Source organism: Dermacentor variabilis, chromosome 5 (assembly GCF_050947875.1).
Source record: "Dermacentor variabilis isolate Ectoservices chromosome 5, ASM5094787v1, whole genome shotgun sequence".
Taxonomy (NCBI): Eukaryota; Metazoa; Arthropoda; class Arachnida; order Ixodida; family Ixodidae; genus Dermacentor; species Dermacentor variabilis.
Window position 1 is genome coordinate 20077545 of NC_134572.1, and position 22958 is coordinate 20100502.

Consider the following 22958-nt stretch of genomic DNA (forward strand, 5'->3'; position numbering starts at 1 on the left):
ATGTACATTTGCACAATGTATACATGTACACAACAAAAGAAATAAAATAAAGAAACGCGGAGAAAACGTGCTAAACGAGTGAGCTGAAAAACGACAAGAGGTGGCCTAGGAGACCCGATGGCAGATTCGGGCCACGTCCAAAGGAGGCGCAGTTCGCGAGCGTCGTTGGCCGCGAGGTTCGTTTAGACGGCCGCACACGTCTCCGGCTAGTGCTCCAGCGCGGCTCTCCCAACTATCGCCCCGACGCTCTCCGGTGCGACCAGCTTAGCCAGCCATATAACACTGTTGCTGTCCCGTGCTCTTTCTTCGCAACAGAAACAGCACTTCTCGTCTTCTTGGCCACACCGCTCCCAGTTGGCGTCTCGCAGAGAGGGACACTTTGCAGCGATGAAAACAACCACTCTCAGCGAATTCCCCCCTCTCTCTCTTTTTTATTATTTATTTATTTATTTATTTATTTATTATTATTATTTTTTTCTCCCCCAGCGATCGCCCCCTTTTTTTCCGGCTCTTGGCTTCCGAGCGCCTTTACGGCGACGAACGTACGTCTCCCCAGCGGCCACAGACGACGAGCCGAACGTCTATTGCGAGGCCGTCAGGAGCTCGGGCCAGCATTTTACGGCGCCGAGTGATCTTCATGAGTGGCACCCGCAGCACGACCGCGTCTCTTCACGCACTCGGTGGCGCGACCAGCGCGGACATAAAGGGATAGAGCGCCTCGAGAAGTGTGGCTGTGACGAGTGTGAAAACACGAACGGCATAAGCCCGGCCAAATGACGCACTCGTCGTTTATAATGCAGTCCGTCACATATGTTACAACTTTCGAGACCCAAAAGGGCAGACAACAGACTGATTTTTCCAGAACTCACTAAGCGTTACAACTTCCCCAGTGCAGGCGTGTAGTGGTGGCAGCCATCCCGTCGCACTCTCGCGTTGATGTTACTATGAGGTACGTTAATGCTTAATAACGACAAAGAATCAGCCAGCCGTCAACTATTTTTTAATCGGCAAGTGGAAAGCTCATGTCACGTGCACCGTTCTCCGAGAACAGCAGCAACAAGCAACCAAAGGTCTCTGTTTTACTTCTTTTCCGAGAGAATGCAAGTTTTGCGTGCCTTCGGTAAGCGGATTAGCGATATTGGACAGCGCCGAAGATATGAAGAGAGCTTTTCAGAGAACGTTATCCCCCGTGTTTGTGAATGTCGCATACTTTCTGCAAGTTAATTCGATGGAGTTTTATTGTCGGAATGAAAGACTGGGATAGAAAGACGTAGGACTCGCCCAAGCACAGTCTCTAAGGAGCGTTTCTTTCTCTCGGTTCGTCTGACACCTTTCACAGCTCGAGCGTTGCTGTCTATGTGATGTCCAACGCCTAAAGCACGTGGTAGATTTTTTAATTACTATAGGGTACTTAGCAGATGATTTCGCCTTTAATTGCGCCGGCTACTTCTTTTCAAATAGAGATACGAAACAAATAGCTTAAGCGCATTAACATTAAAATTCAACTCCAAATCACAATTACACAAAGACCAGTCCCATAGGTGCACACAAAGCCCGGATACATAACTACATTAAAATCAGGGCACCTAAATAAGCACAGAGAAGATTCAAATGAAGGTACCTTAATCCAGGTGTGAATTGGCCAAAGTCGGATCAAAATATTTCCCATAGAGTAAACTTATAACAGATAAACACTCTACTCAATAGTTTCCGAGAATCTTTGCAAGGCCAGTAAGGCTCGTCTTTGTAATAAATATGTAGGCCAAGGTCCTACGATCTTCCTGAGGCTGAAGGGCCCGCGGTCGAATGCCACTAAATCATGTGTTAAACGTGGTAACTATCATAGCCTCTAAAGTAACCGAGCAATAGTCTCTCTCACGAACACACTTTCGTCGAATAGAAGTTCTTTATGTGGCGAGGTTCAACTAAAGCCACAAACGATGCATACGCATAAGACCGAAGCGTTGCTTCGAATATCGCTCGGAAAGTTCCGTGCATTTGAGCTGGAGCTTTCTGCGCTCTTGAGCTCACAGAACTTGTTGACTTTGTGTTGTTAGCGGCCGATGTGTGTGCCCTAGGAATAAACAGAGTAGGGGCTTTTTTATCTCTTTCATTATTAAATGTTCTATCTGACGAAAGAAAGTCAAAACCAGGCGAACTAACGCGAGATCTTGTGGCTTCCGGACCCCTTTGACCGTATATTCTTAGCATTGTTACATGACGAAACACACTGTCACAAACAATACTTTACAATGAAATAGATTCTAAACCTGGATATCGATGTCCAGCATTGCTACGTGCACTGTTCAAGTGTGCAGTTGCCGCAGAAAATTTCATAGAGCCCTGCATTTTAGCAGCACATTGAGCAGCATAATTAGGTTTCTAGCATATTGAAAGATCCGCAGCGCCCTTTCGTCTTTGGCGGCTTTCTATACACTACACACGTAGAAAGGCCTTTATAAACTTTATCCCGTGTTAGGATGTTGATGTGCCCATACTGGTTCCACCATATTTAACCTGAACAAGCAAGACACATCTCTATCGGCTTAACTTTACCAAACGCGGTATATAAGGAGCAAACGCAGGACGTTTAGAATGGAGAAAGAGGGAAAAAAGGTGCTCACTTTGTTCAACCTTGCAATCCTTGGACTTGCCGACGTCCTACCACATACAGTCAACCTTTCCATATATGCTGACGACATATGCGTATGGGCGTAGGCAGTTACACTTCTACAGGTGTGTGCATGGCTGCAAAAAGCAGTGACCCTCACATCATCGTACCTGCGTGATCAGGCCTGAGCATTTCGACCGAGAAGTGGGCCTTAGTCCCTTTTACCCAGAAGCCCATGACCTGGTACCCCTTTTCTATTGACCACCAAACAATTTCTTACGGAAAATGTCACTGATTCCTGAGCGTTTTTATCGATAGAGAATTTTCACGGAGCCCCTACATCTCATGCTTGAAGAAGAGGCTTACGTCTATCTCCCATATACTGAGGTTCTTTTCGGTAAAACGTGGGGCACATCCGTGGCATCTATGCTTCAACTATATAGGGCGCTCTTCCTAGGATACCTACGATATAGCACACCAGTGCTGTGCAATGCTAACAAAACTAACATCCATGTCCTAAAGAACATTCAAGCCCAAGCCCTCCGAACATGTCCGGGGCTACCTCGACGTGATACAACCATAGAAACAATTGCCACCGCGAGAGACCAGAAAATAATGACCTATATAGCTATCGATGCACTCAGGGCGTATGTTCGTCTGTATCTAGAGTCCCTAAACACCATTTCGCTCGCTTGCCTGAGAAAAGAACCAAGGCAGCGCTTTCCAGATCATTTGCGGCTAACCAGCACTCTTTGCCATTGAGGCACTCGCCCGCAACAAGACCGCCATCCCCTCTGTGGTGCTTGAAAAAGCCTCATGTGTACCTTGCTGTTCCAGGAATAGTGAAGAAAGCTAGCCTGACCACCGCGGCTCTCAAGCAGATCACATTGGAACTTTTGCATTGTTCGTACGCTAACCGAATTCATATTTACAAGGACGCTTCGGTTACGGAAAGCTATTGTTATACTATCTCAATCGGTCGTCATCAAGTTTAAACCTTCACACGTAACGACATCTACAGGTTCAGAACTGGCCGCTCTTCGCGCTGCTCTTTAATACATTAAAAAAAGGCCTATTAAGTTGGCAATATTTTGTTATTCGAAAGCAGCTCTCCAGAGCTTGCGAGATTTGCGACCTGGTAATTATGAACAGCTGGCGCACCAAATCAACGAAATTTGCCATTGCGCTTCAGAACGATGACATGATATAATCTTTCAGTGGCTGCCGGGACATTGTGGCATCGTTGGTAATCACCTCGCCGATGACGCTGCCCGACGTGCTCAGGCTGGAGCACCGACACTCCTTATACCTTTGTCGAGAGTAGACGCTGCAAGAGAGCTTCGCAGTCTCGCTCGTACCATCACGTTCAGTTACTGCAGAACTCTAACTTTCGTTTATATAAGCTCGACCCATCACTGAAATTAAAAATACCAGCAAACATTTCACGTCACGTGTCGTTGCTGTGTCGGCTGTGGGTAGGAGTAGCGTTCAATCACTCCTACAGCTATCATATTGGAATGACGGACTCACCAATGTGTGCTAAGTGCAAGTGTGTAGAGACCATCAGTCATCTACCGTGCCACTGTTCTCGCTTTGATAACCAACGTCAGACTATCTAGTGTGCCTTGAATAGACTGGGTGATAGGCCATCTAGAGAAGCAAAGATCTTGGGAGCCCGGCCTCACAGTTCATTAGCCCAGAAAGCACTTCGAGCGCTTCTTCGCTACCTGAAGGCAACAGACTTGTGTGCCCCACTATAGACATCCTGCACCTCACTTAGTGCATGCGAAATTGTCATAGACTCATGTTTTCTCTCTTTCTCGCTCTCTCTTTCACTCTCCCTTCTCACGTGTAGGGTTGCAAACTGGATTCAGTCTAGTTAACCTCGCCGCCCTTCCTTCCTCCCTTCTCTATCTCTTTCTCTTTTACATCAGGGGGAAGGTTGAAGTCGATAGAGATAAAAAGGAGCAGATAGTGGCAGGAACAATGTATGTACAACGTCGGCAATTCCAATTTCACGGAAAGCCGTGACCAAACAATAGATTTAAGTGTCAGAAAAACGCGCTCTGACCCATTCGTTCTGTTTTCTTTAGGTGAAAAGCGCTGATAGGTTTGGCTGGTACTGCGCGGGCAGCGTACGAAGCGGAATGGCTTTTCATATATGCTCCACAGCAACAGTCTGCACTCTTGCACGGACAGCATGACTTTCAAGCTAAAAGCATTCTCGAGCTTTCTATGCCAAACAAACGAGCAAGACAACCAAAGCCGCACATGACACCGCTATCCGAGAAACACGGTCTTGCAAACTGTGCACAAGCGCTAAGTCAACCCCCCTGGAGCTGACAGTCGTTCCTTTTCCCTTTCACTCTATTTCTAATTCACAGTTCTTGATGTCGCGAACGGAAAGACTTTGACGCTCAAAACACGAAGCCAGCAGACATGCTCACGCCACCGCTCCTTAGCCTATCCGCTCCAGGTGGTAAGTGCCAATGTTGGCGAACAAACAAAAACGGAACTCAGCTTGCATGATTCTATGAAGCACGAGGAGCAGTAGCTGACGTTTTAGTCTCCAACTATACATGCAGTTCCAGCTAACGTTAGCCAGGTAGTTAGAAAACGTCTGCGCGATCTGTGCGGCAAAAGCTGATGCAATGTTGATCACGGTCGCTTTGCGCAACTGAGCCATATGTGTTTCATATTTATTTTAGTCTTTCCACTCTACTCTGGAATATCTGAAACTCCTTCGCTCTCGGCAAAGTGGCGTCATCGTGCTGAGAAATGGCGTCATCGAGATCGAACACTCAAGGCAATGTGCATGAAACACTAATGAGAACTACGCAAACAAAACTCGGCTGAGAGATGGCAATACGACCGGTTTGTCGTCTAGAGTTGTTGCAACCTCATAAGCAGCAACACTGCATTCGGAAACATAACACAGCAGCACTAAACTCCGCAACATTTCGCCCCAACAATAAACTCAGCGATATAACTCAGCGACACACTCAGCGACAAGTAATCCTCTCGCACTTACACGTCATAAGCGTTGCTGCTCAGGTGCCCCATAGTTATTCCTTTTCCCCGCATGGCTGGCACCGCCGCTGCCGCGGATGCCTGGAGGCGAGCGCCATTTGGTGGTGGTGAAAGGAACACAGCGGTGCATCGGCGCGCGCTCCGCCGTGATTGGTTTTCCTGTTCGGCAAGAAAACAGGCAGGCCGCAGCCCCCGCGGTTCCAAAACCCGGCAAGGTCGCAAATAAAAGCTTCGCTTTCAAAATAAAATCAACCACTAAATGCGATATGGGCGGCGCAGATTGCTCTCTGGTTCGCCATGAAATCTGCTTTCAATGGTTTCCGGGCCATGTTGGTATACTGAACGAAATGAGGTCGCAGGCAGATTGGCGACTGCTGGACGTAATTTGGCTGCTTTGTCCTCTATTGTATATTCAATATCTAATGCCAAGCGTTTTTTTTTTATTTCGACAGCAATTAGACGGACATTCAATGCCCATTACCGAGGTCGTCATTGCCGTAATGTTCTGTATCAAGTACAAGGCGACAACATCGTGGCCGCGTAGCGTATGTTGTATGTGCGAGTGAAAGCGTGCTTGGGTAAGCCGACGATGGTGGCTCGAACTTGCGCGCACAAGGGAGGAAGGCGGGAAGCAAGCGCGCCGTCTTCTATCGCGCACAAGGCACCAGAATGGAGGGGGGAGGCGCTCTACTCCGGCGGCAACTGCATATGGCGCGGCCGAGCACGGCTGCGCCAGCCCTGTCTCGAAATCGATCTGCAGGAGGGGGGGGGGGGGCAGAGTTCGACGAGTGCTGATAGCTTAGTGTGCGCTGTGTTCTCGCCGCTTTGTTCGCACTGAAGCGAGAGACAGCACGAAGGTAAATTCGCTAGCTGGTGCTGCCGCACTTCCTCACCCAGCGCTTTTGACAGCGAGTTTCCGCGGTCATCGAGTGAGATGCGTTCATGTTTGCTTGAGCGCACATGTCACCATGTTGCTTAATTTAGTAAGCGAATGTTTACAAGTTTATACGAGTGATAAAACTACTATCCTTACTTCGTATAGCTATTTAATAATTTGCTGCCGCAATCAATGTTTGGCCTTTCGGGCGAAACTGCGTCTTTGTATTTATCTACCCTACAAAAAACTGAGTAAAGACACATGATTTGACTGCCAGGAAATTCATCTCTCCCATTCAGGATTGAACCGTTTTTGTGCTTCAGAACATACCAATGCATTGATCACACCTTTGATACGCTCATACATCGACTTCGCAGGAAGGTGGCCGACACACTTTCTTCCTACATATAGTCGGTAAGAGGTCATCCGCAGATTGCACCTACTCCAACATCCCAGGTGCCTGTGTAGATCATCTCTTTCTCTCTATGTCCCCCGTCCACTGTCTTTCTCTTTTTATCCCCCTTAACCCTTCCCCCATGTGCAGGGGTCAACCGGAACTGCCTCTGGTTAACCTTCCTGCCTTTCTATGCATCCTTTTCTCTGTCTCTCTCTCTCTCTCCCCATAGATTAGCAATTAACTGAGCTAGTTGGTTCATAGCTAAGACAAGTTTGAACAGCTCAACTAAAGAAACAAAGGACTAAGGGAGACAGAAAGCGGCGTCCTTGTCTGTCGCTCTTAATCTCCTGTTCTTATTTTTTTTTTAATTCAGCTGTTCAAACTCGTTTTTACTCAAAGGCTGCCTGCGAGAGACCTTGCACAGCCGTTTGAAACGGCTGGTTAGGCGTCCTTTAACTGTGGAGAAGGCTTCGGGCCACTGATGGTGCCCAATAAAATGAATGCACGCTGCCAGAGCTCTTCGTGGCTTGCGGATAGATATTGACTGACGCAGTATCTTTGAAAGACGATCTATTTTGAATGATCTCAGTACCAGTAGTGCGCGTTTATGTCAACTTGTACTATTATGTGAGCATGCACTGCGTAAACATGCTTTCAGGTATTTTTTAGTGGTTCATAATATAGGTCAGTCCTTATCTTTACTATCTTTCGTTACCCGCCTGTGATACCACCGAAAGTAAACGGCCATGTGACGTTAAAAGCGGCGACTAACTGAAAACAACATCTAAAAAAGGAAGAAAGGCATGTTAAATTTTTCCTGACTATGAGAACTCAGAATCGGAGGCGTAAACGTAGTCGGGCACCACATAATTTGCAGGGTCGAAGTCAAACACAGTAGCTTTCAAATGAATTCTGGCGTTAACTGCCGTCATTTGTGCATGTAGCAGGTGATAACGGTGTGACATTTCTGCATTTTAGAGCTTGACTAGTTCTTGGTCATTAAGTAAAAAAAGCAACATTTTAAAACTTTTCCTAGATAACTCTACTCCCCTTTTTTATCGAATTTATGCAATGGATGAAATACTGCGCAATGACTGTAACTATCATGCATCTTAAAAAGAATGCCCTAGAAATTGCATTTATTTGATGAATTTAATGTTTGCGCGTTTGTAGAAGATTTGAAGCCGCCAATTTCCCGAGGTATTATTACACTGTAAAAATATTTTATTATTTACTTCCTTTCTGCGTCAAAGAACATGCAGTTAAACAACGTAGTTTGCCATTCATTTCTAAAAGCAGGAAGTCGCGCAGCCATGGACAGGCGTGACACATGCTTTACTATGTGGTATAATACTAACCGTATGCCAAGATTCCAGATCTCATAGCTCCCTATCAGTTCGCTAGCTACAAGTATTATTGTAACTAACTAGTGAGAGCAACGCTATTTGTAGCGCCGGACGCATTTTGCTGGAATAGCCAATAGAACAGCTAATAAGAGCTCACGAAGCACAAACCGTGCTTCCTCATCGGCACCATGCCACCATTTCAGCGACTTATAAGCACTTTGAAAAGTTCGGCTGACGTGTACTTTCTTTTCTATCTCACTTCCTCGCTTCTCCTGCAGCAAGCACGCGCGATACGTAGATTAAGAAAGCCGCGCCACTTTACTACGGTGCGGCGAACAGAAAATGCCCTTCCACTGCTCCGGCGAGCGTTACAAGGCCCCCTAATGGTCTAATCTCTCATTTCTAGATGGCAGAAAGGAGCTCGGCACGTCGAGAACATATCTTATAAACCGGGCAAGAGTGCGGCCTAATCCTGGAGAGTAGGAACACCACCGTGAAAGTGCTTGCGGAACTTTGGAGCCAATGCGGCTGCGGACAGAGGCTCAAGAGTGCGTCTAACTTACTGCACTTGACAGTGGCGAGTTTCGTTATGCAGCATTCAAAAACGGCCAAGTCAAACAAACACGTAAGTGGCTTCGTCCAGTTCAGGATAACGTCCTTCTCTTCTCAACTACATCTGGTGCTCACGCTGCCTTTTCTTACGTGGCAGCAAAGTCCATACACATATTATGCATTTGCCCTGTGCTGTATCTGTTTATAGGCAGAGTACATGAAGACAAATTTCGCTCTAAAAATATTTTGTTTTGAGACGCGAGGAAGGAAGGAGGGAAGGAAGGAAGGAAGGAAGGAAGGAAGGAAGGAAGGAAGGAAGGAAATCAACTTTATTCGCGGTCCTCCAGGCCGAAGATTCCACAGAGCTGATGCAAGCAGTTCATCACTTTCAACCCCCCTGGAAGGGCACCAATATCGTCATTGCCAGTCGCAACTGTGAATGCTCCGAGAAAACTAGTTCACTTTTGGCAATAAAAAAAGCAAGTAATATTCTGCGATCATTGTCCAGAACGCGGAGCTCTTACGGTGGCAAATCCTTCTGCCTCCGAGCTCGTGTCCATGAGCGAAAGAAGCCACCCGCACAAATGACATCCGTACAGGTGTGTGTGAAGCTTTGGAGAGCAGAAGTCAGAAGGGATATCAAGTGTCTCTAGTAATACTAAATTCGCAGGCGCTCAGGTGAAGGCTAAAACGATTCACCTTTCCATTAACACTTATACTAAATGAGCTATCGACGGGAACTTAGGAGAAAATGCCTTTGTCTGTTTTATCTGGTTTGAAAATTCTCAAAGGATTTCACATGCAGCAACTCACCTACGTAGCGCCAGTCTCACATGTGCTACGAGACTTTAATTTACGGCTATGTGGTATTTTTATGCGGCTGTACTTGAAGCAATATTTGTTTTGTTGTTGCTCCGGGGACTTTTTTAAAATCCATATCACTTGAACTTTCTCACCGTAATTCGTATGCAGCAGGACCTATCTAAGAGTCTAAGACGGTGGAGAAGAAAGATAACAAAGTTTTAGAACGCTTGTGAAACAACTTCTGCGAAGAGCTCAGATGCATAAGACGAAAATGAAAACAAAAAAATACGTACCTTACAATCGGGCGAGTGCTCTTGGTACTTGATAAGCCGACATTAGGCCACAATTGTTGCGGTTTTCTGAAATGAGACATTACATTGTAGTATACTTCAAGACGTGATTTTGCAGGAACGTCACGGGAAAGACATTGAGACAGAGGTTTCCCAACACATAACTCGGTTTATACAGTCCGTAAGGATCATTCTAAGCTGGAATCACGCAACGTCATCTATTCTTCTTTCAACGTTTCTCGTTGAAGCAGCCTATCTGAGATAAAATTACCTTTGTACTGAAATATTCGCCTTTATCCACTACTCTTCCCTTTTTTGCGCAAAAAATATCCGTGAATATTGCCGGCGTCTGAATGATTTACACACCTTTAACAGTCCAAAAAACGCACAAACAAGAAAAAAATATCTGCGCATGAGATTTGCCATTACGCCGGCGCTTTTCGGGCGCTTTAACATGATAAACAATGTTTGCTGTAATCAGTGCCATTCTGATAAGCATTGCCCTGAATTAACACTGCGCGCTCATTCGAGCAGATGTTTGCATAGAAGAGTCATAAGTGTACCGAAATCACAGAAGGTATAATTCATACATTTAGTGACAAGTATAACTTTTTCTTCTGCTCTTCGTTTATTCTTGGAAACTTAAAAGCCCAGCATACTTAACGAATAAGCAGACCGTTTCATTCTACATATGCCAGAAGTTATAATTTTAGTACACGCACTAAGCCTTCGCAGTCTTTCTTTAGTTCATCGTGCATGTCGCCGAAACTAGCATTTCTGCTCCTTTTCCACAAAACAACGCATGCAAATTACTTTGTTGTCCATTTCTCCGTAGCACTATACCAATACAGTAGGTGAAAATAATCAAAATTTACCACTACTTTCATTATTCTCCTGTTGTGTTCTCTCGGTGAAACAATGCGTAGAAACAAAAAATGGACCTAGAAAATTTTCGCACTCGAAAAATCCATACGTATCAAAAAAGAGAAACTGCACGTAGTGCAACTTTACAAAAATTCGTAGTACGCCAGTATGCATCAATCATCAATATTAAGCTCGTCACTGAGTTTTGCATAACCGCTCCTGTGTAATGCTGATATTAGCAATCATATATATACTAGCTACAAGAACGCGGAAAATCAGTGCTGACTACCACGGAGCTCAAACTGATCTACTCTCCCGTTTTCCAGGGCAGTTCGTCACTTTTATTCAGTTGTTAACTTCACGCGTACAACAGACAAACTTTCGTCGTAGCTAAATTTAATCAGTCGGGCCTTCGATTTCCTCAGAACTGCCATTCACGCAAAAAAGAGAGGGCTTAAAGGTAAGGGCCCTAAAGGTTTTGCACAGAATACGGGCAGCTCCTTGGAAAAAGCAAAAAAAAAGTACATGTTCGCTGCCTCAAACACAAAATCACAAGTGTAGAAATTGAGCCTTACGATGCAAGGTCATCGTACAGGCGCCCTTGTACGCAAAGCGCCGCGACATGAAGGCGCGAGCACTCGAGTTCTATAACTCATGCTTATATTCAACTACTATCTTTCTGCCTTCGGTAGATTAATCACTCTTCCTTTTTGTGCGAAGCAGTGCTTCACGTCGTTGCCGCATTTCGGTCGCTTCATCTCCATAATGACGATATCGTGTCGACGGCCACGCTCGTTCTAAAGCCGGGCGATGTTGGCGTATTCCGAGGCCACGATTACGTTCTCTCTACTCTCTTTTTTTTTTTTGTGTGTGTGTGTGTGTGCGGGGGGGGGGGGCTGATGTTAGCAGACTGTTTCTACAAGCCTCTGCGGCCACTGCGGCTCTATTTCTGCCCCTTCCTCAAGTGCCTCTTCCACGCGCCAGTATCAAGGAGACGAAGTGAGTAAGCCAGCGGATCTTTGTAAGCTTCGGCAGTGAGCGGAGAGAATATGTCTCGCCCCAAGCGGATGTTTTAATGATTTTGCAAGAAAAGTCCGTGGAACCGAGTATTCTGTTTCCTGTGCAAGCCCTTTGGAAACAGAGTTGCTGCGATGAAAAGCTGCCTTTCTCCTATCTCGTAGGTTCTTGCTGCTGTACCTCTATTATAGAATTCGTATTTCCTTTTTTGTGGAAATGAATTTTAGGGAGTTTTCACGGGTTTCTGTTATGAATATGGCCAAATAAATGCCAGAATGACCCCTCCGTCCCTTCTCTATTCCCTTCCGAAAAAAGAAAAAGGGAAAACCAAGAAAAACAGCGCGCTCAAATGGCGTTCTATAGCCGTATTACCGCGACCACATGCGCACTTAGATGGCATTAACTATTGTCAAAATACGTTGAGCATACAAAAGCGTCCGTTGGTGTAGGAGGCTCAACCGACGCTCGGATTTCACAACCCTTTCCTTCTTCCTCGGTGCGAGGTAGCGAACATGGATCAGCCTGGTCATTCTCCCTGCCTTTCCCTTATCCCTTGTTTCTCTCTCGATCTCTCAACAGTTGCTCAAACCTATTTTACTGACTTTCTTACCCAACTACCAGAAATTAATTTCAGAGGAATGAAGAGACTGGAATGTATAACTCTGGTTCTACTAGGAAATACGTATTCTGGCAACAACGATCGTGATCAGCTTTTATTTGCACAGGGTAGTGGCGTGCCAACATGTCTGCCTCCCAAAGACATCTGTCGATATGTTCTTTAAAGAGGTCGACTGAAAATACTAACATATCTACAGAAATTAAAAGTGTTGTTCAACGGGTCGTGTAATACGGAGAACAAATAAGCGATGGTACACGATTGTAGCGGATCGGATTATAAGCGAAGAGAAACCTAGTCGAGAGCAAGAGAGGTTTAGACGCAATGAGGAAATTTGAAAAAAATGTAGGCGTTAGATAAGATCCCGCTGCTAAAGGATGGCAACAACTGTAGATCGCTGGTAAACGCTGTTCCTTTTGCAGACTGATGATGACTGCACTTTCAGAAATATCATGTGAAAGTGTGCAAGGAAGGCCGGTAAACAACGTAACCTGGCTACGACGAAGAACAACAAATGCGACAAATTACTGCAAGATAAACAAATGTTCTATTCCATATGCTGTCCTGAACAAGTATGCTGACCCTCTGTCTCTGACATGTGTGCTGTTCTGTATATCCTGGCTCTCAATAGCAGAAATGCTATCTACAAATTAGCAGAAAGCAAGCAACGTTTTCATCGTTTGATCTTATTTTCTGTTATTCGTGCCTCTCACGACGGTGCCATGAACAGTAAGTACGCCACTGAAACAGCAATAATAACGTATCTTCTAGTTTGGAATTATCGACTTTTCTGATTGAACTTAAGAATGAACTATTTTGACTGAAACTAAGGAAGCTAATCTCAAATTTGTATTTCTACCAGAAAATATAACTGGAAGTGGTAGCAAGATTTCCGCAATAAAGTGAACTTTTCGCGCCATTGTAACGAGCAGACAAGACGTAGAGACGACGATGATGATGATGACACTGTTGGGAATAGGCCATGAACCGAGTGGTAATATCATAAGCGAACAAAAACACCGCTTCATCGAACAACCGTATTTTACTCTGACTTATCGTCTTCTGCTCCAGCGTCTCCCGCGCGAGCCCCGGAGCCTAAGGAAACCTCTTCGTCTTCGCGTCACTGCATGTCAACCGGATTCATTGGCGGTTTCTCCATCGGCAGGAACACGGTGGATGCGTTCACCGAATTACTAAAATTAAGCGGCTGTACAGTACCGGCAGCAGCACAGCTAAGAACAAGATTAAGAAAAAGCTCTTTATATTAGGCATACGTTTCTTTAAGAAGAAGCATCCAGCGTACTTCATGATTATTTTTTCATTTTCGTGGACTTCGGCCAGTAAAACATATACGATGATGGTTAATTGTTAAGTTTAACGATAATAATTGTTGTTTCCGAGTGCGGGTTCTCTATTAACCAACTCAAAATTATTTTAGCCTGCAGTAATGCCTCTCCAGCTTTTCATTTGGTTGTTATTTGTCTGGTGTTTGAATGTTGACAACGAATACGTGCAGTAACATTTGTGCAATAGTTACGAAACTCTCAACAGCGACTCATGGTTGGCGTGAAATGCATCTTTCTCTAGAGTGATTACCATATATGTTGCATTCCATGCCTCCTACTATTATAGCACGTGATCACTCACATGTCCGCGGGCGTCAAGGCGGCAAACGCGCGTAGCAGCTGTGTATGCGACAGTACGCGTCCTGCATGTAATAGCTCGCACTGGAGTTATGACGCTACACAGGAAAGACGGACTTTGCATGCGAGTTTTGCACGCTGATGGTTGTTCTGTTCGCGGAACATCATATTTGTTTTCTTTTTCAACTGCTGCTACACAGAGAAACCTGTCATAGGTGATTACTCAGACGCCTTCAACAAGTTTTGTAATGCGCTCTACAGCCTGAAAACACTTCCAAACGCGCCATCTACCAAGCACGGTAATTAGTAGGTGAGGCGTTCGGCTGCCAGCCATACGCCAGGTATAAAAATACTTACTCCGATGTCCACTTCCCCTAACGACCAGAAGTTATTTTTCTTCACCGCACATCACACTATTTACCGCGGCCTTTATTTACTTTTATTTCAATCCCCTTTCCCGCTTCCTCAGTGCAGGGTGACCCGCCGTGGTTGCTCAGTGGCTATGGTGTTGGGCTGCTGAGCACGAGGTCGCGGGATTGAATCCCGGCCACGGCGGCCGCATTTCGATGGGGTCGAAATGCGAAACCACCCGTGTACTTAGATTTAGGTGCACCTTAAAGAACTCCAGGTGGTCGAAATTTCCGGAGTCTCCCACTACGGCGTGCCCTGGTTGGTTTTGGCACGTAAAACCCCATAATTTAATTTTAATTTTCAGTGCAGGGTGGCCTACCGGGCTCAACCTGGTTAAGCTTCCTACCTTTCCCTTATGACCTCTCTCTCTCTCTTGGAGTGTAGTTCAAAGTGCACTAAAATTCGCTAAATTGTAGGTCGCCCTTCCGAGACCGCGTATTAAGGGGTAAAAAGCATTGATTTCCTGCTTAATCTCATCAGTTCTCGCACAATTTGTACTCCGGAGAAGCTACAGCAGAACTGCCCGATGTGAAGGAAATAGTCTAGACCAAAATGTTCAAGCTTTAGTGGATATCTAAAAAGTAACTATTACACGCTACTCGAGCTGCTGCGTACATTCGTCTGGTGCTCATTCATTTCTGGCGCTCAAGAAAACACGCATGGGCAGTGACAGCTAGATCTCTTAATTTGCCGTCCGGAAAGAGCACAGGATGTCGAGATGTGTCTTGCAAGTCTAATAGTGAAAAGTACAGAGCTAACAACGCGGAAGAAGCGAAAAGACGAAAAACATTAGCGTTGACTAAGAGTCGCAAAGTTCGTTCTGAAGTGGTGGTTCAATATATGGAGGGGGCAAGTGTGGAATGAAGAACCTACACGTCGCACTTAGACACGCCAGCTTCCTCCTGGATGTTGCCTCACTGGCTCACTGGAATGGCCATCACATACTGAAAGGGGCGCGCACTCTTGACAGCACCACTTATTAATGGGACATTGCTCAATAGAGTAACTGTTTGGGCTAGTTGGTCCTGATCCATTTATTTTGCTCTGTAACACAAGACCAGTGCATAGCGGACAACTGGTAGTGCTATACGACATGCGACTGAGGACAGTCCGTAGATGGTATAGGCGCCATAAGTTGCAGCTGCTCATAACGTATTATGAATCCGGCGACATATATATATATATATATATATATATATATATATATATATATATATATATATATATATATATATATATATATATATAAACAGTTCGTTTTGTCAGTAGCTATAGATAGATAAGATAGGTCCTTCTTTATTGACTATCCTGTAAAGCCATGTTTAAATGTTGAAAGTGCAAAATACAAGCCCACATTTGTCTTTACCGTCGTTCTTTTTAACGCGATTAGCATCAGCCTACTTCAGGCGTTTTATGTCCATCTGTCCGTCCGCAGAAAGGCGGCCGCCGCAGCCGGGATTTTATCCCGCTGCATCGCCCTTAGCAACACAACACCAACGCCGCTAAGCCACCACGACGGCTTCATCGTCATACAGCCTTCGTCGTTTCATCAATTTCCATCCTTTTTCGTCATTATATCACAGTCTGACTGTCTTCATTCAATCGTGATTATGCCACCGTTGTCATGCCATCGCTTTCATTTCATCGTCAGACCGTCGCTATCACGGATCCGTTGTCATACTATCGTCGTCATGCTGTCGTCGTCACGCTATCATCATCATACACGCTTCGTGATACGGTCGTCGTCCTGCCATTGTCGTTATACACTTGTCGAGATCTCATTGTGCTGCTACTGTTGTCCAGCCATCGCCCTCATTGTGTCATCGTCATATAATCGTCGTCATGCACTCGTTGACATACCGTCATCGTGACTCCATTGCAGTCATTCCATCGTCGTCATTCTAACATACCATCATCGTCATGCCATCATCCTCACACAGCCACTGTCGTTTTACCATCGTCATCACTTCAGTAACTCCATCCCTTTGTCGCCACACCGTCGTCGTCACATCGGCTTTCTCGATGCCATCATCGTCACTATGCCGTTATCACACAGCCCCTATCATGCATTTTTTCTCTACTATTGCCGTCATTCCGTCGTGGTTGTGCCATCATCGTCATTAGAGTTCGTGATCCGCTTGTCGTTATATCATCGTCGTTACGCCACCGTCTTCACGCACTCATTGTCGTCCCATTGTCCCTATGTTGTCGTCAAACTGTAGTCGTTACATCATTTCTATAATTTAGGAGTGGTCATTGCATTGTCGTCATGCCATCGTCGTCATACCGCTTTTGTCTTTCCGCCGACATCATACCCTCTTCGTCATTCAATCGTCGTCACTGCGCTGGCGCCTTACAGTCGTCGTCACACTGCCATGAACATCTCCTTGGCAAGCGAGTGCTAGGGCAAAGTAGCACGATAGCTGATAGTGCGGAATGCACGTGCGGCCACGCTGACGAAGAAGATGTACAGCATCTTGTGCGCGAATGTACGCGACACGACCCACACAGACAAGGCTTAGCACTTGATTTAGGGACATTAGATTGCAGGCCCGTCAGCTTGAGGAAGATCTTAGGTCCTTGGCCAACACACTCATTGCAAAGACGAGCGTTACTGGCCCTTCAAAAATTTCTAGAAGCGAGCAATATTCTCGGAAAGTAATGAGTAGTGTTTAAATGTGATAGCGCATTGCATGTTCTATTATTACCCGACTTTGGCCAATCCAATGCCTAGTTTTTTGTAACTTCATACGAATTTAATCCGTGATTTCTTATGTGCCCCTATTTCAGTCTAGCTAAGTGACCGGACTTTGTGTTTATTTTGGTGCACATACGTGACTGGAATTTGTGTTACTGTGTTTCTGAGTTGACTTTCAGTTTTAGTGTTGCAATAGTCTACTTATGTGACTGGACTTTGTGTTATTATGATTTGGAGTTGTCTTTCAGTTATAGTGTGACATTAGTGTACTTATGTTACCAGAATTTTTGTTGTTGTGATTTCATTATTTTTGTTATGATTTATTTTTTTGTTATTAAAGACCCCTACGTGAAAAGGAGTAGCCGGCGCCAATCAAAGGCTACATCTCCTAAATACCATAGAATAATAAAAAAATTATTACACTTATAGTAAGAATCAATTCCCACAGTCCTGATGCTGGCTCGTCGCTCGTACACAGACAGTTAAAAATAAATGAAAAGGTAGCGACAATAATTGTATATATTTGCCAGAGAATGTATACTGCCAGAGCATATATCAGGGTACAGTTGGCCACAGAAAAGCCTGTGGGGCACGGTATTTGCTGAAAATTTGAATCCCCGCGATGCCGGTGCATATGGCGCAGATTTGAAAGTTCCAGTGCGCGGTAGCCTTGCCGACCTACATCGTGATTTATTAAATTGGAAGCGCCATGTTTCAACCGAGATTAAGGTTACATTTACCATGGAACCCGCATCACGTAAAGCTGTTTGGCCAGCTGTATGGGCAGTCAGATGGATATATATAAAAAGATAACAGCAACAAAACCGCACGCCCTGCAGTTTTTGTACTTGTCACTCAAAGCCTACTGCTTCATTTGCATCCTCTCGTTGGAATGTCCTTGTAGTGTTTCTATAAGGGTGCATTTATAAAGGCCTAATAAATAGGCACTCAACAGATTATGCGGCTCTGCCCTGGGATTTTATCACTTTTTATGTACTGCAAATTGCTACGTTCTGTGCGCGAGTGGGATGTTTCTCTGATGGACTGCGCTGCGCAGTCTGTTCTTCTAAATTATCTCGCATGATGAAGTTCGATGCTTTCTCCAGCGTAATTTTCTGCGCAAATTTGCTCGCATTGCCTTCTAACCTCTGTGAGCTCGTATGGCGGTCACGTTTAAAGGAAGCCTAGCAGCATGCTTTTTTCGGCACAAAAAGTTGACGTAACAACTGAGCATGCTTACATTTTCGGTAAGAAAATGCTTACATAGCTCCTTCGCACTGCAATAGATTACAATGATGGAAGTCAAAACACCATTATAAGCAAATAGTTTTGGCGATACTGGTCAAGGCAGCAGAAATCTTTGCATTCTGTTTGTTATAATAACGCGTACGTCCTAAGCACGAATAACTCTAAGTACTTGAGACCATTTTCCCACCATTGTTATATATATAGACATCCCACTTATCTCTGTCGAGCAGACGGTGAGGTCCACATTTCTTTCGCCGTCTAAATCTTTCTCAAGATAGCTTCCTTATTTCCTACGTTATGCTAACCATAAAGGGACAAAACTAGGCGATTTAATATAACGCACTCTTTTTTTTTTTTATGAAAGAGCCAATGCCGCGTGCACTTCAACGCAGGAGCGATAGCTTCTCGGGTAGGAGTAGAACGTGCACGGCTTAAATCTGCTGCTTCTGTGTTAGCTAAAGATTTCTTACATACGCATATATTCGTAAAATGTGGGTGACTTAGCACAGCAGTATAGGGAGCCAGCAAGCGATAAATAACAAAGTTATGTACTATATGAGCAAGAATTTACTGCCGATGAGTAAGAAAGGAAAAAAAATGCACGCTTGGACGTGCAGCATGTAAAAAAAAAGAATTCTGATGTGCCGCACATACATTACGATTAGGCACGTTGGCGGATCTCGTTTAGTTTGGGGGAATGAGGGTTTATGTGTTCTTCCAACCGCTTTTAGAATTGCTAAAGGAACTCTCAACACGATTTTATACGCATGGAGTTTTTCCTGGTGTTATTTTTTATACTAAACATACCAAGATTACGCCACGTTCTTCCTACGAGTCTTATCGTACTACGTATTTTTGTTGTGTTGTGTTAAAGAACGGCTGCTGTGAAGAAAGTGAGGCAAAAAGCACCTAGTCTAATCTGTTTCCCTCCGTTTTATAGCTAAAACATTACAAAAATTGGATGCGGCTTAGCTCAGCTAACCTTGAATATGCAAAGCGGAAGCTTGGTTTAGCCTGGTTAAGTCTTAGTTTCACTTGGTTAACGTTTCATTTAGCTATAATTAATATGCTTAGGTGTACAATCATCGCTAAGCCAGGTATGACGGCTGTGCCAAGGTTGGTGGCTAAACATGACTGTGATTAGGCTCGCGTGGACACGCATCGTTCGACGGTGCGACACCTGTTGTGCCAAAGGGAAAGCGCAGGTGCTAGACATGCAAAGACACGCCGCGAACATGAGCAGCGTTGAAGCACAAACAGGCAGCGCACGAAAGTTGCGAATCTCGACGTTGTTATGCTTGTGGCATTCCGGACTCTCTCCAAAGAAGCAGCTCGCCGGGCGATATCCGCGGGGTGGTCAGACGCCGCTTGGTAACGACGGCTCCCGCGCGACGCTCAGAGCTAAGACCGCCCGGCTTCGCTCTCATCTATGGCCAAGCTCGCACTCACTAGGCGAGCGTGGCGAGTCACGTGGTCAGGCGGCGAGCCGGCTGCGGAGAGCGCATGCGCCAAGCCGGCGGCGGCGCCGGCGGGGGTCGGCGCGGCGGGTCACGTGATGTGTTGCCAAGGATACGGCGCAGGCGCGGTCAAATGAAAGTCAAATTGCTCACGACAGCGAAACTCGGCTCGACGCGGTTAGTAAAGCTTTCGCTTTAAAATACAGCGGATATGTTCACCAGAAACAGAGTAAACCTGTCAAAGAACTAGTTTTTCTTATTACTTATTTAGCGAGAAATATCCGCTTATTTTCGGCACCTGTTATATTTTCATCATCATCATCATCATCATCATCATCATCATCATCATCATCATCATCATCAGCCTGGTTACGCCCACTGCAGGGCAAAGGCCTCTCCCATACTTCTCCAACAACCCCGGTCATGTACTAATTGTGGCCATGCCGTCCCTGCAAACTTCTTAAGCTCATCCGCCCACCTAACTTTCTGCCGCCCCCTGCTACGCTTCCCTTCCCTTGGGATCCAGTCCGTAACCCTTAATGACCATCGGTTATCTTCCCTCCTCATTACATGTCCTGCCCATGCCCATTTCTTTTTTTTGATTTCAACTAAGATGTCATTAACTCGCGTTTGTTCCCTCACCCAATCTGTTCTTTTCTTATCCCTTAACGTTACACCTATCATTCTTCTTTCCATAGCTCGTTGTGTCGTCCTCAATTTGAGTAGAACCCTTTTAGTAAGCCTCCAGGTTTCTGCCCCGTAGGTGGGTACTGGTAAGACGCAGCTATTATATACTTTTCTCTTGAGGGATAATGGCAACCTGCTGTTCATGATTTGGGAATGCCTGCCAAACGCACCCCAGCCCATTCTTATTCTTCTGATTATTTCCGTCTCATGATCCGGATCCGCCGTCACTACCTGCCCTAAGTAGATGTATTCCCTTACGACTTCCAGTGCCTCGCTGCCTATTGTAAATTGCTGTTCTCTCCCGAGACTGTTAAGCATTACTTTAGTTTTCCGCAGATTAATTTTTAGACCCACTCTGCTGCTTTGCCTCTCCAGGTCAGTGAGCATGCATTGCAATTGGTCCCCTGAGTTACTAAGCAAGGCAATATCATCAGCGAATCGCAAGTTACTAAGGTATTCTCCATTAACTTTTATCCCCAATTCTTCCCAATCCAGGTCTCTGAATACCTCCTGTAAACACGCTGTGAATAGCATTGGAGATATCGTATCTCCCTGCCTGACGCCTTTCTTTATATTATATTATTATGTTATATTGTACTTATGTCGTACTAGGAACATTGTTCTTTACCCTACCACGAACACAGAAAAATTGTCTTATTAGTAAGATTGCTTATAGCGCGCACTACACATCTTTAGTTACATTGCTACATTCGCTTGTTCGTGCTGTCATCTCAGTTACATCTTCCAATAGCTTATTTTAAATCGAAGCTTACTTCCTCAATATACTTTCTTCACTCTTTGCCGCTTCTCGAAAACTTCGTTTCATATTAAATCCAGCACGTTTCTTGACCATGCATACTTTTTTTCTTCTATCTTTTGTCTCATTGTTATCATTTCGTTAACTTGCCTTTCTAACAAGGTGCGTCCTGTTTCGCAATAAATAAACTAGCGCTCGGGATAAATCCGTAGATGAGTTACCTGTATTCCACTGTGATCTGAAATCACTACTGGAGTTTTCCTTTTATCTTCCAGTGACCTTTTTAGATGCTCTCTCCTTTCTCACACTGAAATATTCCTCTAATTTTGCTTCCTAATTTTTGACAAATGAAGCGTGTTTTTTATGCTTGTCTTGTATTAGGTTTTAGTTACTTTCTCATAAATGGTTAGTTAGCGCGTGGCCGGGTCTTCTGAGCCACCAAATACAGTCTCAATAGCACAAGCTGGAGATGCGTCCGTTCTCGCCGAAGCCCATGCCGCGCACTGACTTGCCACCTCAGTGCATTCGCTGTTTTTCTTATTTTTCTTCCTACTGCTTGCGATCTCGCGTCACCTCTTTCCTTTCATTTTTCATTTTTTCCTGCCTCGAGGGACACCCAATTCTTCTTTGTTTTTCAATGTTCCTTCGTTATTTTAATTCCACGAAAGCTCAAGACACCAGTCTTGCTCTTGCCTCTTCCCATGACGTGCCAAAACTGTTATATTTTCCCCTCTTCAATTTTTTCAGCAGTCTCAACAGAAACGCCTGACTGTAACTGTTGCAGATCATGTACTGCTTTGCTTGCGCTCATTTTCAAACCTCTCTCCTCTGAAGTTTGCTGCACTTATGCCCAGCACCTTTTTTCGGCATTACCGAAAGCACGTTGTTATTGGAATACGCAACGTGCCGAGGTGTCCCCTCTTTCTGTAACTTATCAGCCAAGTAATTAACCACCGTATTAAACAAGAAAAGATTCAGTTCCGAGCGTTGACGGAAGTCCACCGTGACTCTACGCATTTAGTCGCCTGCAACGTCGAACTTTCGTTTTTTTTTTCTTTCTTGTTCTGTTACTCATCAGCTGGGCATAGTTCATGAAACGCCCTTTTCCCCTTCTTTTCTTTTCTTATTTTACTTGTGTAGGATTGCTCTAGAGTTTGTCCTGCCTGCCAACTTTCTCGTCAAATGCTTTATCCATGCGAATGTGATCCCCGTGGGCAAAACTACCTACCATTCACGTGGAACTAATCCACGTAACTATAAAACTAACGTTTCATTTTTACGCGCATGTCATTCCCTTGTGCCGGAATTTAAGTTTTATCTCTTCCACAAGCATTAATAGCCAAGAGCTAACCACATTTAAATAGGTATTATTAAAGATGAGCATCTGAGAGGCACGTATTTACATGATAATTTTCGGTATGCACTCTCCTGAGCATGTTTACAACATAAAACGCGATCGCTTTCCGGCAACGCGTATATTGAGTCTCCACTGCGCATGTGCAGAATTGTGAGCTGTCTGAAAATTTGGTCTGACATTGTCTTGGCTACAATATTTCTGCGACACAAGTCTCTCGTCTTAAGACGGCATGTTGAATTTTCAGAATAGAGTTTTGAGCATCAGCAAGCCCAAGGTAACCAAATGCATGAAGAGAA

At 44.9% G+C, this 22958-nt stretch overlaps 1 protein-coding gene across 7 annotated transcripts in view; it reads right to left on the bottom strand.

Moving 5' to 3' along the window:
- LOC142582334 (irregular chiasm C-roughest protein-like) overlaps positions 1-22958 on the bottom strand; it is a 940430-nt gene that overhangs the window by 500933 nt on the left and 416539 nt on the right. For 6 of the 7 annotated variants that reach the window (XM_075691923.1, XM_075691922.1, XM_075691926.1 and 3 more), the window contains one exon: positions 9911-9976. The gene's annotated coding sequence lies outside the window, so the exon portion shown is untranslated. Of the gene's footprint in view, positions 1-9626; positions 9804-9910; positions 9977-22958 lie in introns of all 7 variants that reach the window. The other variant, XM_075691925.1, reaches the window with a different exon arrangement.